We start from the raw sequence: 14,694 nt of genomic DNA on the forward strand, positions 1-14,694 counted from the left end.
CCGGCCTGTCACTCGCGCACAAGCAAGGCGGCAATGCAGAAAAGCGGTAGGCCAGCGGGTTATATACAACGTAACATCATGCACTGAGCGCGGCGTTAGCTGAAAGCTAGCGCTTACACACTTTATTTATTTATGTTTGGCGAGAATTAACATTTATTTTCAAGGACATAGATAATTAGGTAATGAGGAGTTCATTCGTTTGCCAAAATACAGAATGCTAACAGGCCGCACAGCAGCTTACTCGCAAGAGAAAAAAAAATCAATTATAATAACCGAAGTTCAACGTCTCGAACTGCACATAGGGCCATTAGCGACGCCGTATTAAGATTTATTTTAACCACGTCAGGTCCTTTAACGTGAACCTACATAATGGCTAAGTACACGAGCGTCTATTGTTTTCTGACCCCATACATAATCAATACGGTGACATACATAATAAATACGGTTTATTATGACACGTGTACATAAAAAGCAATGTATCATGCCAACGAGATGAGGCAAAAGGAAACAGACAAATCTGCAGAGCACTGAGATAGAGGCTGGACTCCTAGCCGCGACCTCACAACAGCGGAATGTCATAAATCTACCTTAAAAACAGCGTGAAATAACGGGGCGTAGAGAAATACAATAGAAATCAGCGCTGTTTATTACTATCAACTGAAGTATATATTGAAGCGGAGATAGCACACGATAATCATACATCGAAGCAACCCCTCCCCCCCACCAAAAGAAAAAGAAAAACATAAGAAAAGAAGTGAAACAGCAAAAATCACCGCAGCCTTTCGCCCTCCTCCGGAGACACCAACTAGGGGCCAATATTCAATTGAACGACACAGCCAGCGAATCAGTGCAGCCTGTCAAGAGACGCAAGCGCCTTTTTTCTTCGTGCTGCTTTCGAGGACGTTGTTCTGTTGCAGCGAAGCGCACGCGAGCCCCGTCCGCCCTTCGTTGAGGCAGCATCGTGTAGCCATTACGCCTTCTCGCGGATGCCGAAGTCTAGCGGGCGGCTCACGACCGCCGCCATGGAAAGATGTAGAGCGCGCAACGTCCGCTCCACGCAGGCCGCCCTCTGTGGCCGCGCGGAAGGGGCGGCCCCGTCTGTCACCCAGCGGGCGCACGTCGTGTCGGCAGACGAGACGCGACCGCCTGCAAATGAAACTCGGAATCGGAACGAGGCTCATCGTGCGAGCCAATTGGTATGCACGCACCACTTCGAGCCGGCGGCGGCGACGATCGAGCGCTCTTCGTCATTACCGTCCCGGACCGAGCGAGACGATGATGGCACTGCATATTTACGCAACACTCTGCACAACCAACCGGTCATTTGGTCATTCTGTCCTCGTATATGCGAGCTGCACTTACAAGGCCGCATCTGCGCAATCGGCGATTTGAATTTGTGGCCGCATTCGCAGAGAGAGAGAGAAAATAAATTGGGCGATCGAGGCTACGCGGTTCGCCAGGAGCGGTGAAGTGCAGTCAAAACGCATGGTCGTATGCAATGAATACCCGCAGCGATTTCGCTCGTTACGTAAGAATAGGCATCTATTCATGACACGCGTGTGACATGTCGTTACGCGTCCAAAGCGCGCTAGCTCGCCTCATTAAGAAGTACCCGCTGTGCATACGGCAAGTTGTCAACACTGCCGTGATTTGTAATATTGCATGCACCATGCACTAACTGTGGTCAGTGTTAGTACTGCGCAGAGAGACGGAGTGAAATGCGGTCGACCAATTCTAGATTAAATTAGGATCACTAATTGCGTTGGAACAAGTGCACAAGTGTCCGGCTTTCAGAGCGAAATTGCAGGCCGTTGATAACAGCTCGCGAGAAGTGCAGGGCCAATAACTGCGTAGAAATGTGCCATGAATATTATACAATTAAACGTATGTGTTACGCATTTCCTGTACCATGCGCGGCTCTATCTCGAGTGTGTAGTATCAATTTGTCCGACGAAGTATTAACTAAAGCAACAAACTACAAACCAGTGTCCCTTTTTTTGCCTCTGTAGGCGTTAATATCCGCCGCAATGCAAAGTGATATTTGCGAATCCAATCACTCTACTTCCCTCCTCCCCCCTTACACCTCTTTTTTGCCTATTCATTATTTTTCTTCAAGCCCACGATAACTAAAGTGGTGGCGGATGCTAAAACTAAAAGAAAATGAAGTACTGAATTTTCTGACCGACGTGCGTTATACAGAACCCTCGCCTCCTTCGCCTTTCTTCAAGTTTCACTGACTCTCGAAATACACAGTCCAAGGTTACGTAAAGCGTAAACTTACAAAAAAACAACTTAGTCGCTAGGTTAAATGACTGCTCGCAATATATACATATGTGTTTCAGTAGCATGACGTCTATCGTAAAGAGACACTAAAGGCGAATACCAAGTCGACGTGGAGTGTTTAAATACCATTTCAGAAACCTCGTAACGCTCGTTGCGTGCCAAGAAATTGTTTACGAGAAAATTGCACCTCCAGGGTCCGAATATCTTTTTCCAAATTCAAATCTCCCGCTACCCAAGCGGGGTGGGGGGGAGTGGTGACGTTACATACGCCATCACCAGCGTTTTCTGCCGTCGGTGAGTAAAACAGCGCCCGACAGGCGGCGGTACCGAGCGAAGACAGAGCGGTGGATTCGCCCCTTCAGTTGCTTTTTGGCCGAGTGGCGTAGACCGTTCGGGCATCCCACGACATCACATGGAAGTTAACTTCTCTGCCACTTCAGTTAGTGCGAGTTTCGCGAGCCAGCAAAACCAGCGCAGCATTACGCGATAACGAAACTACTGAAACGCCAAAGCGTGGTTGACCCGGAGTCGAGCGAAAACGAAACCTTTCGACCGCCCGCATCGTTGCCAAGGATAATTTCAATGAGTTCATTTTTCTAAAACTAAAATACAACAGGACAAGTAGCATTTTATTTCGTCTTATAATGCAATAGAAGGATGTTTTTCGCAACGAGTGGTTGAGTATTAGTGACAGAATTTAACTGAGGAGTGCTTTCGTCATTGGGCAAGTACTTGAATGTCCTGGGGGAGCCTCTAACCATGTCCTGCATTTACCTCAATTTCTCGATTATGAAGGCTCTGTTCGCGATAATATTGACGCCTTAGAGATTCTAGAGCACTAATCTGTCACTTTAGCTTGACATAATATTTGCCTTCAGTGTCCCTTTAGGTGTGAACTGAGATCGCTAAGGCTGCTGATTCTGCCGCTCTCGGTATGGTATGAAGAACTTTATTTGGGTCCTGAGGGCTCAGTCTGGGACTAATGCGGGCCGCTCCCACGTCGGGACAGAGAGGCCGAGCCCCTCGGCCGTCACACGGGCCCTCTGAACAGCCCTGAGTTGGTCTGCCAGCACTTCACTGTGCACCAACCGCTGCCACCACTGTTCACCTTGATAACCATCACCGGCCAACGCCAAGCAGCGCCAAAGCATGTGTTCTAAATCGAGCAAACCCCCACACTTACTACAATAGACTGAAACTCCGCAGTCCGGATTAATTTTATTCATGATGACCGGGTTAGGGTACGTACGTGTCTGCAGAAGCCTTAATGTAACTGCCTGTGGCCTATTTAATTTAGAATGTGGCAGGGAGAATGCCCTAAGTAATAGTGCTTGTTGATCTCGTTGTAGGTTAACAGTTGGTCCCTGAACTCAGGAGCGGGAGATCCAGCCCCTTCGGGGAGTACAGGGCACACTAATCCTCGTGCCTCCCTGTGCGCCATCCTCGTTAAGGTTACGCGGGTCTCCCTCCACTGTCCCCATGTGCGCCGGGAACCAAGTAACTGTATGCGAAATGATATCCATACACTGCAGCAGTATGTTAGCCGGTTTCGCAACAAGTCCTCTCGAGACGGCTTTAATCGCAGATCACGAGTCACTTACCACCAGCATTCTTCGGTGAAAGTTAACGTTTACTTAGTTCTGTTGAAGGCTGTCTGTAATGCAGCTTCTTCCAAAAGAGAGAGGCAGATAGAGAAATGGGATGGGAAAGGCAAGAAGGTTAACCGGAAGTGATTTAGGTTTGCTACCCTGCACTGAGGGAAGGATAAGGGGAAATGAAAGAGGAAAAGAATAGGGCAGAGAGCTAAAACAAAGGCCCGAAAAGAAAATGGCGAAAGTGGAGGATGTCAGTGAGAACTATAGTTTCTCTAATAGGCCAGCGGAACGCAAAATCTTCAAGGGTGCCTTAACCGACTTGCGGTGTGACGACTTTAGAGGCCCGCGTTCCGAGACTGTCTACTCCGAAAGCGGCTGGTCGACAAGACGGGCCAGCGTGGTCGCGAGTGAGTGCTTGTGTGCGCTGTATCGGGGACAACGGCAAAAAAACGTGTTCAATCGTTTCCTCGCTGCATGCTGCAGTGGTCACACACAGCACTGTCTTCCCTTTTGATGCGGAAAGCAAAGGATTTGGTCAAAGCGACGCAACGCCACAATCGGCAAAGCTCCATTGTCTCGGTTCGGGCTAGTCGAGGTAGAGGTCAAAGTCGAAGACAGAGGTCCAGTAGATGAGACGTGTGTGCTGGAAGCTAGGTGTGTTCCACAACGGTCGTGTACTATCATTTGCAAGCACTCGAAGTTTCGTTGCTGCACCTGTTCTTGACAGCGGGATTGGCTCCTGCACGCCGTCTTCATGAGCAGATCGAGCAGCTTCTTTGGCATCTTCGGATTACTATACAAAAACGTTTCGCGAGTCCGGTATTCGGGTAAACGCAAGCGAGGGGACAGGGCCTGGCCGCTTGACCATGACGTTTCACGGGATGAGCAGAAGCGCAGACGTGAACGATCTGCACGGTGCAGCCACCTAGTGACACAGAGCTCAAACAAACACTGTAGCAGTAACGAAGTGTATTCTTTTTTGCTGCTGGTGTAAATTTTTCGCAGGAGCGTAATCATTAACATGGTGTTTTTGTAGATGTTTAAAATGTTTTACACTAGGTTAGAGTAATATTAGCTCTTTGTTTGGCTGGTTAAGCTCTTTGCCAACAGGAGGCTGAGCCGTGCAGACCGATCAGGCCGCTCACGTACGTCTGCGCTAAAGTTGCTTCATCAGCTTGAGTTTATGGCTCCACCCATCCGTCGAAACACCCAGATCGCCTGTGGTTACCGGAATACCAGACAGGTTCGTCGCTGCGACAGAATGCTCGCAACGCACGCTGCTTGCGGCCCTCGCTTGCGGCCGACTGCCAAGCAGCTGCCGGAGAGGTTAGAGAGGCTTCGCGCCACGGAGGAAGGAAACTAAGGAGAGGCCCTACCCCCTCCGCGCGCTAGGAGAAAAGTGTGGCGGAAATGACGTAGTAGGTTCTCATTTTTTTGCTGCTTTTTTATTTTTTTGTTGTATGGCCACGCCTTTTGGGCCACAATGGTGGCGTTGTTATGGTTTTGAGCGCTCACACGTGTTGCTCCGGTAGGTTTCGGGCCGTGGCAAAGGCGCTGAGTGGGCGGGTTTGCGTTAGTCACCGTGTCTTGTTGCGCTGTGTTACCTGCACCCTGCTCTGCCAGATGTTGCGCGAGCGCGCGACACCACGCGCAGCGCGGCGTGGTTTCGCGAAAGATGTAAACAAGAGAGGAGGGTGGCCCAAAAGGCGGAGCATCGCCATGAGCAACGCCAAATTCCGGCTTCACTTTTGCTTCACAAAGAGTGACGTCAGGGCCTCTCCTTAGTTTCCTTCCTCCGTGCTTCGCGCGCTCGCTCCTAGAGAACCGGAAGTAGACCCCGAAATTTCAAGTTGACCAACCCCATAATTTCGAGTTGGCCCACCCTCCCAAGTGTCAACTTGAGGCACCCCCAAATTTTACTTGGGCCACGTCTAAATTTCAAATTGGCCCACCCCCAAATTCTAAGTTGGCCTACCCTCAAACTTTAAGTTGGCCCAACCCGAATTTAAGTTGGCCCATCCCCAACTTTCAAGTTCGTCCATCCCCTAATTTAAGTTGGCCCATCCTCAAATTTAAAGGCAGTCTACGCCCAAACTTCAAGTTGTCCCATGCCCAAATGTAAATTGGCCCACTCCCAAATTTCAGTTGGCCCACTCTTAAATTCTAAGTTGGCCCGTGCCCAATTTCATATGGGCCACCCCAAATTTCAAGTTGGCCCACCCACAAATTTATGTTGGCCCATTCCCTAATTTAAGCTGGTCCATTTCTAAGTTCTAAGTTGGCCCACCCTCAAATTTGGCCCACCCCCAAATTTTAATTTGGCCAACCCTCAAACTTGGCCCACCCCCAAATTTAAGTTGACCCACCACAAAGTTTAAAGGGGCCCTGAACCACCCCTCGCGCTTGGTGAAAAAACATTCAGCGGATAGCATACACTGCTGCGAACATAAGTCAAATTTTGCAGTCATGCATGGCGCGTGAATCTTGCAAGCGGAGCGCGAAGTCACCTTTCTCTCAAACGCTCCCTTTTCAGCAGAAGCGTTCTTCTCACTCTTTTCTGGACGCTTTATTTCGTGATATAGCAGGCTCCAATACGTGACTGCTATTGGCAAATGGCTGACATCAATAAAAATATCAGGAGCCATTCCACTCTGTCAAGGTAGATGACCAGCGAAGTTGTTTAGCACACGACACAGAAGTGCCACAGAATTTTGATCAAAGGTACGAACTCACCGTGATTTCAATAGCGGAGCTGTCTAAGCTTTTAATTTCACCGTGGAGCGTTACTAGAAAACTCAGCCAAACTGTGCGCCGCCTCGCGTTGCCCAGCAACCACGTGCGAGAGCACCGAGCCACGTAACTTCCTCGCGCCCCACGCGCGTAGGGCGGAGTCGTGACATCACAGGCGAGTAAAAGCTCGGAACAGCCGATGCGGCGACACACCTCTCGTCTCTTCTACTCCGTGCGCACGTGCTGCTGCCATGGGAAGACAGAAGAAAGTCCGGACGCCCGAAGAAGACGCGGCTTACCAGGAAGAGCGCCGTACTGCCAAGCGAGAAGCGATGCGTCGCCGCCGAGCTGACGAGCTGATCCGGAACACCGCGCCGAAGCTGCGACTGAGAAGAGGCGACGCCGAGTCGAGTATCCCGAGTTTCAGTCCAGGGGACGCGAGAGTCGGCGCCTGAACGCTCGACGTGGCCGAGAAAGCGATCCTAGCCTGCGATTGCCCGAAAACTTCCAGCGTCAAGCCCGCCGAGACAGCAACTTAGCATAACCTCGCAAAACCTAGAAGAAAGGGGTTAACCGAGGGGCCCGATTTTTATTAGTCATATCACAAGAAGCCAACAAACACTGGTGTCAGTGTTTGTTGGCTTCTTGTGATATGACTCGCAAAACCTAGAAACAACTTAGCCAAGCCTGCCAAAGCCTCGCAAAACCTAGAAACGACTTATAGCCAAGCCTACCAACAACTTAGCACAACGAAGCATAACCTCGCAAAACCTACAGAGAACTTAGGCAAGCCACGTAAAAGCTAGGTGATCACAAGCTCCGGTGTTGACTCACCCGCCGTGGTTGCTCAGTGGCTATGGTGTTGGGCTGCTGAGCACGAGGTCGCGGGATCGAGTCCCGGCCACGGCGGCCGCATTTCGATGGGGGCGAAATGCGAAAACACCCGTGTACTTAGATTTAGGTGCACGTTAAAGAACCCCAGGTGGTCGAAATTTCCGGAGTCCTCCACTACGGCGTGCCTCATAACCAGAAAGTGGTTTTGGCACGTAAAACCCCATAATTAAATTAGTGTTGACTCCAGCTTTGCACCACCAGAGCAAGCTGCGCATGTTCTTTTTTTTTTTTTTTGTATACATTCGCATGAACGACGGGACCGCCGCCCCGAGGTATACCGGAGGAAACTAGGCTCGCGTGACGTTTCGACGGGACCGGCACCACGGCAGAGTGGTAGGAAACGAGATAGGCAACCGCTTAGAACGCCGACGAAGGGAAGGCGGCGCGTACGTAGACATGGCCGACGCAGGTCAAAGTGTGGTATCTGTTGTTATCAGCTTAATACCTGATACGGGTTCTATTTGAACCCAATATATTAAACCTATTTTTGCAAGTTGGCGGAGTGCTTGAAGCCTGCTTTACCTCCGCCGCGGGTCGGCCCGGTATCGGACCATCTGCGGCATCGGCCCACGGTTTTCGCACACGTAGGAGCAAAATTTGCGGAACCCTAGGCATAAACAGCTTCGCTGAAAAAGGGTGTTTGGATCAGTGCGCTTTTTCCTACTGTTACTGTGTACATTTATTGACGCAGTCTAATAAACAGGTTAAGCGAAAATCTGTTTTCGAATTTCGATAATTATTACGTACTACTGGAAGAAGCCGACCATGGCCTGCTTAAACTCGGCCGCGGCGGCCTGCATAGGAATTAAACTTTGCCCCCCCTGTTTATCGGTGTCGAAGCCGTCGGGTCTCGCTAATTTCGACTAGTTTTGAACACAGCTGTCTTCGAACCACTCAAAACTTAAGGTCAGACCACACGCACGCTTGCCAGTGCGCGCACACTCTTGGCCGCTCCTGGTTCGGCACCTTAGCAGACTTCGTTTCGTAATGAGCTATCGATAGCACTTCAAAATGCGCAAGTTGGATGTGGTTACCATCTGTCGGTCAAGCTGGTGCAAGACAAAGCCGGTCCGCACCACGTAGCACAGCCAGACAGTAGCATATGAGCCGCATACAAAGTAAACGCTGCAGTTACATGTAGCTGCGGTCTGCTACATAGCGTAGATACCGCGGCCACCGCAGTGTACCGGGATGAGCCCACTGGCTGAGCGCACTGCGTCTCGTTGAGGACAACCGTATTTGGCTAAAAGTTGCTTACATTTGGCGAGTCGTAGGCGCCAAAATCGGAAATGATGGTGAACATTCAAAATCAAGTTTGAACTGCGTGCCACGGTGACGTTCAGTTGTGGGCACACCCCGCTCCGCCGTAGCCTTCACGGTGCAAATCATTGAAGAAGGAGCGGAAGCACGGCGAACGGTGTGTTTGATTGTCAATCACTGCGCTCCTACAGAACGTACTGAACAAATTTTTGCGGCAATGTATTTCTGAAATAGTCCAATTTAACTTGAAATGCATTTCATGACTTCGATAAAGAGTAGTTCCGGGCCCCTTTTAGTCGGCGTACCCCCAAATTTCATTTGGCCCACCATACCACAGGCTTCCCCATGCATTTACTATGGAGCCCTGTGTATCCTTGTATTAGTCTCTGATCAAATTCTTGTCTTGCTTTAGCGCAACTCAATTTGAGTACGAAGGAAAAAGGCAAGTGACAGGATGAGTGCTTACTTCCAACTGGGTTTATTCCATGAACCTATGGTGCAATGGAGTGATGAAATAAAACCAGTTGGAAGTTAGCGCTCATCCTGTTACCTGCCCTTTCTCCTTCATACTCAAACTCAGTTGCGCTAAAAGTAGACAACTTGAAGCACAAATAAACTCGCCCATTCAGCAATACTTGTTAACTTCTCTGATTAAGCTTCTTTCTTTTTTAATTGTTTCTTATCGCTTATAAAGCTGTCAATAATCTACATTTGCACTATTATAACGACTAAATCTATTAACTTCGCAAATTACGCATTTTTGTGCACATACAAGGCATCAGATTTTTTGAGTGACAGACAGATTTTGCTTGCTAGTGTACTCGCCAAAGGATGCTTACGCATTAAAAAGGAAGAGGCGGAAGGCATTGCTTAGATTCTGATGTGCTTATATTGTGACGGTAGCCATTTTTCTCTTTGCTTGGACGAATAAATGTTTCAAGAAGGACCAGCTATGGAACTGAGAGTGCTTTCTGAACTTCAGCACTGCAGCTGCTACCGACGTAACGTGCAGACTCAAACATTACATTTTCTTAATGCGAAAGCATCAAATGGCCCATTGCGTCAAAAAGCCGGCATCTGTAGCAGCAAAGGGGACACCTAAACTATCATCAGCCGCGACGCCACTCCATGTGCGCGCCTCGACGGAGCAGAGGGGGCGGAAGGGTGCGCATGCTGCAGCGCTGGCGCGCCAGGCGTTGCGTGAAGGGAGAGGGCGTCGCCGCGACGCCATGTCACCCGCGCTCTCGCAAGCCTGTGTTATCCCTGCGTTCCTTGTCCGCGAAAGCTCTCGCCTGCGTTCTAACTTCGCCTCGGTAATCATTATAACGAAATTAACGTATAAAAAAATCCACTTCCATTGCACCCTGCGAAATTGGATGTACAGCGAAGCTGTTGCCGACGTTAGGCATGTACCACCGCCCCAACTGACGTTAGACGATGTTAGACAAATACCACCTCCACAAGCTACGTACGTCACGTGCGCATGCACGTATGCGGAAGTGCAGCATACATTCTCATTCTTCTAGGCGCTCCGCCAAGCGCAAGTGCTTTATTGAACTAACTAAATTTGTCATAGTAGATTGCATCAGAAAATTTGTAAAGTACGACTTACAAACAGGCTGCAGACATGATAGGGTCGGATTGTAATTCGAATACACGAGAAAAAATAATTCTGTTACGTTGAAACTCAAAAACAGGGCCCTGGGCCAACTGCCGTTCGAGGTCTGAGTGGCTGCGCTCGCTAGGTGGCGATACTGTTTGGGGTGAACACAAGCTTACGAAAAATCCCGACCAACTAGAGGCTAACAGCTTTGCCGTGAAAAACAGAATAAATTCTAAAGGAAAAACGTAGGCGGTATTGAGTTTCGAGCCTATGACCCCATGCTCAGAAGACGAGTGTCGTACCCATTGGGCCAAACCAGCGCCCTGGCCAAGCGTCTCAACGTGCTCGCTTGCCCTCGAGTAGTTCATAGCTCGAAGGACCGCTCAGCGGCGTTCAACTGGACAATAATACTTTCGCATTCACAACTCATAAGAATTGCTTAGGTGTCCTAGGCTTTTTCTTTAAACTTTCCTGGCCGTGAACTTGCGATTTCGCCGTGGCCGTGCTCTGAGGAGGCACATGACGTCACACCGCGTTCCTCGTCACACCGCGTTCCTTGTCGTTGCGATCGCCTCCGCTTGCTTCGCCAGCTGCGTAGCATGCATGATAACATGTCGGAGGATAGAAAGGGAGAGCTCGAGTGCGCCGCAACCACAGCTGAGGCGGCAGTATGGGCGGCGGCGACAATTCTAATAAGCAGGAGGAGGCCTAGAATCGACATCGGAACGAGATGAAGAGAAAACGAATCGCCTAGAAAACAGACGAACAGCGCGCCGAACGACTGGCTAAATAAAATAAATTATGGGGTTTTACGTGCCAAAACCACTTTCTGATTATGAGGCACGCCGTACTGGAGGACTCCGGAAATTTCGACCACCTGGGGTTCTTTAACGTGCACCTAAATCTAAGTACACGGGTGTTTTCGCATTTCGCCCCCATCGAAATACAGCCGCCGTGGCCGGGATTCGATCCCGCCACCTCGTGCTCAGCAGCCTAACACCATAGCCACTGAGCAACCACGGCGGGTTAAACGACTGGCTAAACGCCGTAACATAGCTAGACAACCAGACTAACCTGGACTTGCAATCAAGATTAACCAAGGCGAACCACGCTATGCCTTAGCTTTCGCTACGTATATCCTGCCATAGTCGAGCTAAGCCACTGCCAATTTTTTAATCCTAGCATCTGATTAGTGCTGTGTTTACTTATTTTATTTTCCTACTTGATTAGGCGTTGTATGCCATTAGGGAAAAAAGGAAGAGAAAAATTAAGCGCGAATGCTTTTTAGCGCTTTCTTCGATGCTTCTTTATCACTGGATGTGATATTTCACAAGATAAATAATATGGTCGTTCCGTTGACGCCCCACGGCTTACTTTCAGCTGGTTTAGCATAAGCGAAACACTGCCTTGGATCGAATTTTTTGCACATCTGAGAACTTGACTAACCTGTGCCGTATCCCAGGGTGAATTGAGGAAGCCGATTGCGAGAGAGAATTGGTGGGGGGGGGGGGGGGGGGAGGCGGTGATAGACAGCCATCCAATTATTCACCGAGCATTTCTGTATATTTTGCGGAGTTGGGCCCGCATACATATTCGCGAAAATGTTCCTACGCTCAAACTTCGCTATAGCGGATGCATACCAGGTGAACGTGATGTCGCATTTGTTATTCGCGAAGGCGGCCGGCCAGTTGCAAGCAGCACTAACACGAACGAAAAGTATATTCTGAATTATTGTGAATTCGGTCCCTATTACTCGTGCGGGAAATCGCGGTCCACATGTAGTGTGTCAGTAGCATAGTAGTGATGTTTGTAGTAGCAGAGTTAACAAAATATTCTCTTTCTGACTCTTCATGTGCATTATCGCTGTCTTCTGGTGCCGTAGTACAGGGCCGGTATTCGTAATGAAGTTCTTACGCTACAAGTATTCGTAAAAAAGAAACAAAAATCCTGGGCACCTGCGATGTCGGGCTTCGGCCACACAATAGTTTATAAAAAGCACCTACAAACGAAACTCTTTGTAAATTAGGTACGAAATAAATATGAGACGAAAGAAGAAATTCTGACAGTGGGAAGCAGGCCATACAGGATGCAAACATGCCACTGCTGCAGTAGAGGTTGCCGTCGATACGGACGCTTGACTGCACGCAGAACTTTCTGCCTTCGAAGAGTCACACGAGACTGCTGCCGGCCTTTGCCCTCTGCTAACATTAGAGGGCCGTTGACACTGGACCAACTCGAGAAGAAAGTCAAGAAGTTACTTGTTATACGGCCCGTCAGCACGAGATAATAAAGAGAAGAAACTATCCGTCCAGCGAAAATTTATTTCGCGGCGCCGCCTGAACCGAGCTCTCTGGCACCTTGTCCTTGTGCGTCGTTCGCACACAATGTCAAACGCCCGAAGGCTAGCCGAGAAACGCCTCTGCCAAACTACTCGCCGCCCCGATCGGGTGTCGTGCAAACAGCGGCCGCCTCTGCTTCGCCGTCGCAGGGACGCATGCGCGCGGGTCTGGACGACGCGCACGAGGAGACCGGAGAGCTCCGCCGCTGGTGCGCGAGCGTGCCACGAGCGTTCGCCGAAGCCTACGCGGCGGCGAAGAAAGTCTAAAGAAATACGGTCCCTCTTGTACATTTTCACGGGGAGGGCGGCTTGTTTGCCTCCGCCACCCTGTCTGCTCGGCGGGATGCCTGGCGGCTGCGGCTGTGTGCTTCTCGGATGTCATTGACCTGGGACCTGGTTCGAAAGTGACTGGCGCTGGCGCATTAACCCACATCGAATCAGGAAGCACGGCCCGGCGGCGGCGGCCGCGTGCGCCAGGTAGCACTGTGTATAATGCACGCACGCACTCTGTCCCACTGAAAAGGTGCACTACGGAGAAAGCTCACGTCACCAAATCGGGGGGCGCGGTGGTTGCGGTGGGGGTAGACTCGCGGTTCGCGCATCTGCGTGCGGGTACGCCATCCGCTTTAGAGTAAAGGATGTGACTTCGATACGCGCGGAATTTCGTTGGGTTTATGCTTTCACCACAGGCGCTATATTGCGCTGCCGCACCGTAGCGACAAGGCGGCGTTAGTTCTCCGCGCTTGCCGACTGCCCCGGCCGGCCTCGCAGCACCCAAACGCTGCACGGTATAACGCGAACAGCGCACAGGAGAGGCAAGAGAAAAACACAGAACGCCGCCACTTGGGCGCTGCGTCTTCTCCTGCTGCTGCCGCCGCCGCGAGTCTTCGATCGTATATATAACGATGCGCGCTGGTTACGCGGACGGCGTGTACGCGTTAGCGGCGAGCGTGCGCAAGAGCCAGGAAGACGATGTGGCGTAATAGATGGCTGGCTCGGGCGAAAGCAGGCGCGAGACCTCTCGCTAATGCACTCACGCCTGCTCACATGCGAAAGAAGCGTTCGTCTGCAAAATTCTCATTACTTGTAATCTCTCTCGCTTGAGCACCTTCACACAGCGCGGAGGCATGGCATGGTATGGTACACCGTGCGGGTTCGTATGGCATGATATACCGTATAACGTAGGTGCGTAGCTTAATGCACTACAGTATAACACACCTGCCGCGGTGACTCAGCGGCTGTGGCGTTGCGCTGCTAAGCACGAGGTGGCGGGTTCGATACCCGGTCGCGGCGGCCGCATTTCGGTGGTGGGCTAAATGCAGAAACGCCCGTGTGCCGATTATTGGGCGCACGTCAGACGATCCCAGTGGAAAAATTAATCCGGCGATGCCTCATTATGGCGTGCCTCATAATCGTATCGCGGTTCTGGCCCGTAAGACCCCACAATTTATTTAATTTACAATTTGACATGGTATATTACTGTTCGTTTAGGTGCAGTAGGATATTTTATGAACTTATTACGTAATGACCAACAGTGGACGAACAAGGAAAGCCTCTGGCTCGAGGCAACGTTTGGACAAGGAAACTTGTATTCGTCAGGATAGCGCTGCCAGGATGACGAAGACTGTCGGAACGTTGCATCAATCTTCCCTTGTTCGCTGTGACTCTCCTACTTTCTGTGTACTATTTGTCCTGTTTGGTAATTACGTAGTGTAATTTATAGCACACTGCAAAACTGTACTGCGTAATGCAGAGCGGTACCATATGTGACAGTAGTATAGAGCTCAAATTACGAAAACTAGAGTCATAACGTACCAGCCATCCATCGAGCCATGTCACTTGACGAAAGCGTGCCTTTATACACCTCTCAGGTTTTTTTTTTTTGTGTGTGTGTGTGTATCTAGCATAGATGCGTCTAACGCCCTTTGTAAGGAAACAGCAAAAGAAATATGCATGGCGACTTCAGCGCTGGTAATGCTGGTCATGCCAAC

The 14,694-nt window shown here is 50.2% G+C and overlaps 1 pseudogene; it reads left to right on the forward strand.

Moving 5' to 3' along the window:
- Positions 1-7,898: 7,898 nt before the first annotated feature.
- Positions 7,899-8,078, forward strand: LOC126542884 (U2 spliceosomal RNA; annotated as a pseudogene).
- Positions 8,079-14,694: the final 6,616 nt, after the last annotated feature.

The sequence above is a fragment of the Dermacentor andersoni genome, chromosome 2 (assembly GCF_023375885.2).
Source record: "Dermacentor andersoni chromosome 2, qqDerAnde1_hic_scaffold, whole genome shotgun sequence".
Taxonomy (NCBI): Eukaryota; Metazoa; Arthropoda; class Arachnida; order Ixodida; family Ixodidae; genus Dermacentor; species Dermacentor andersoni.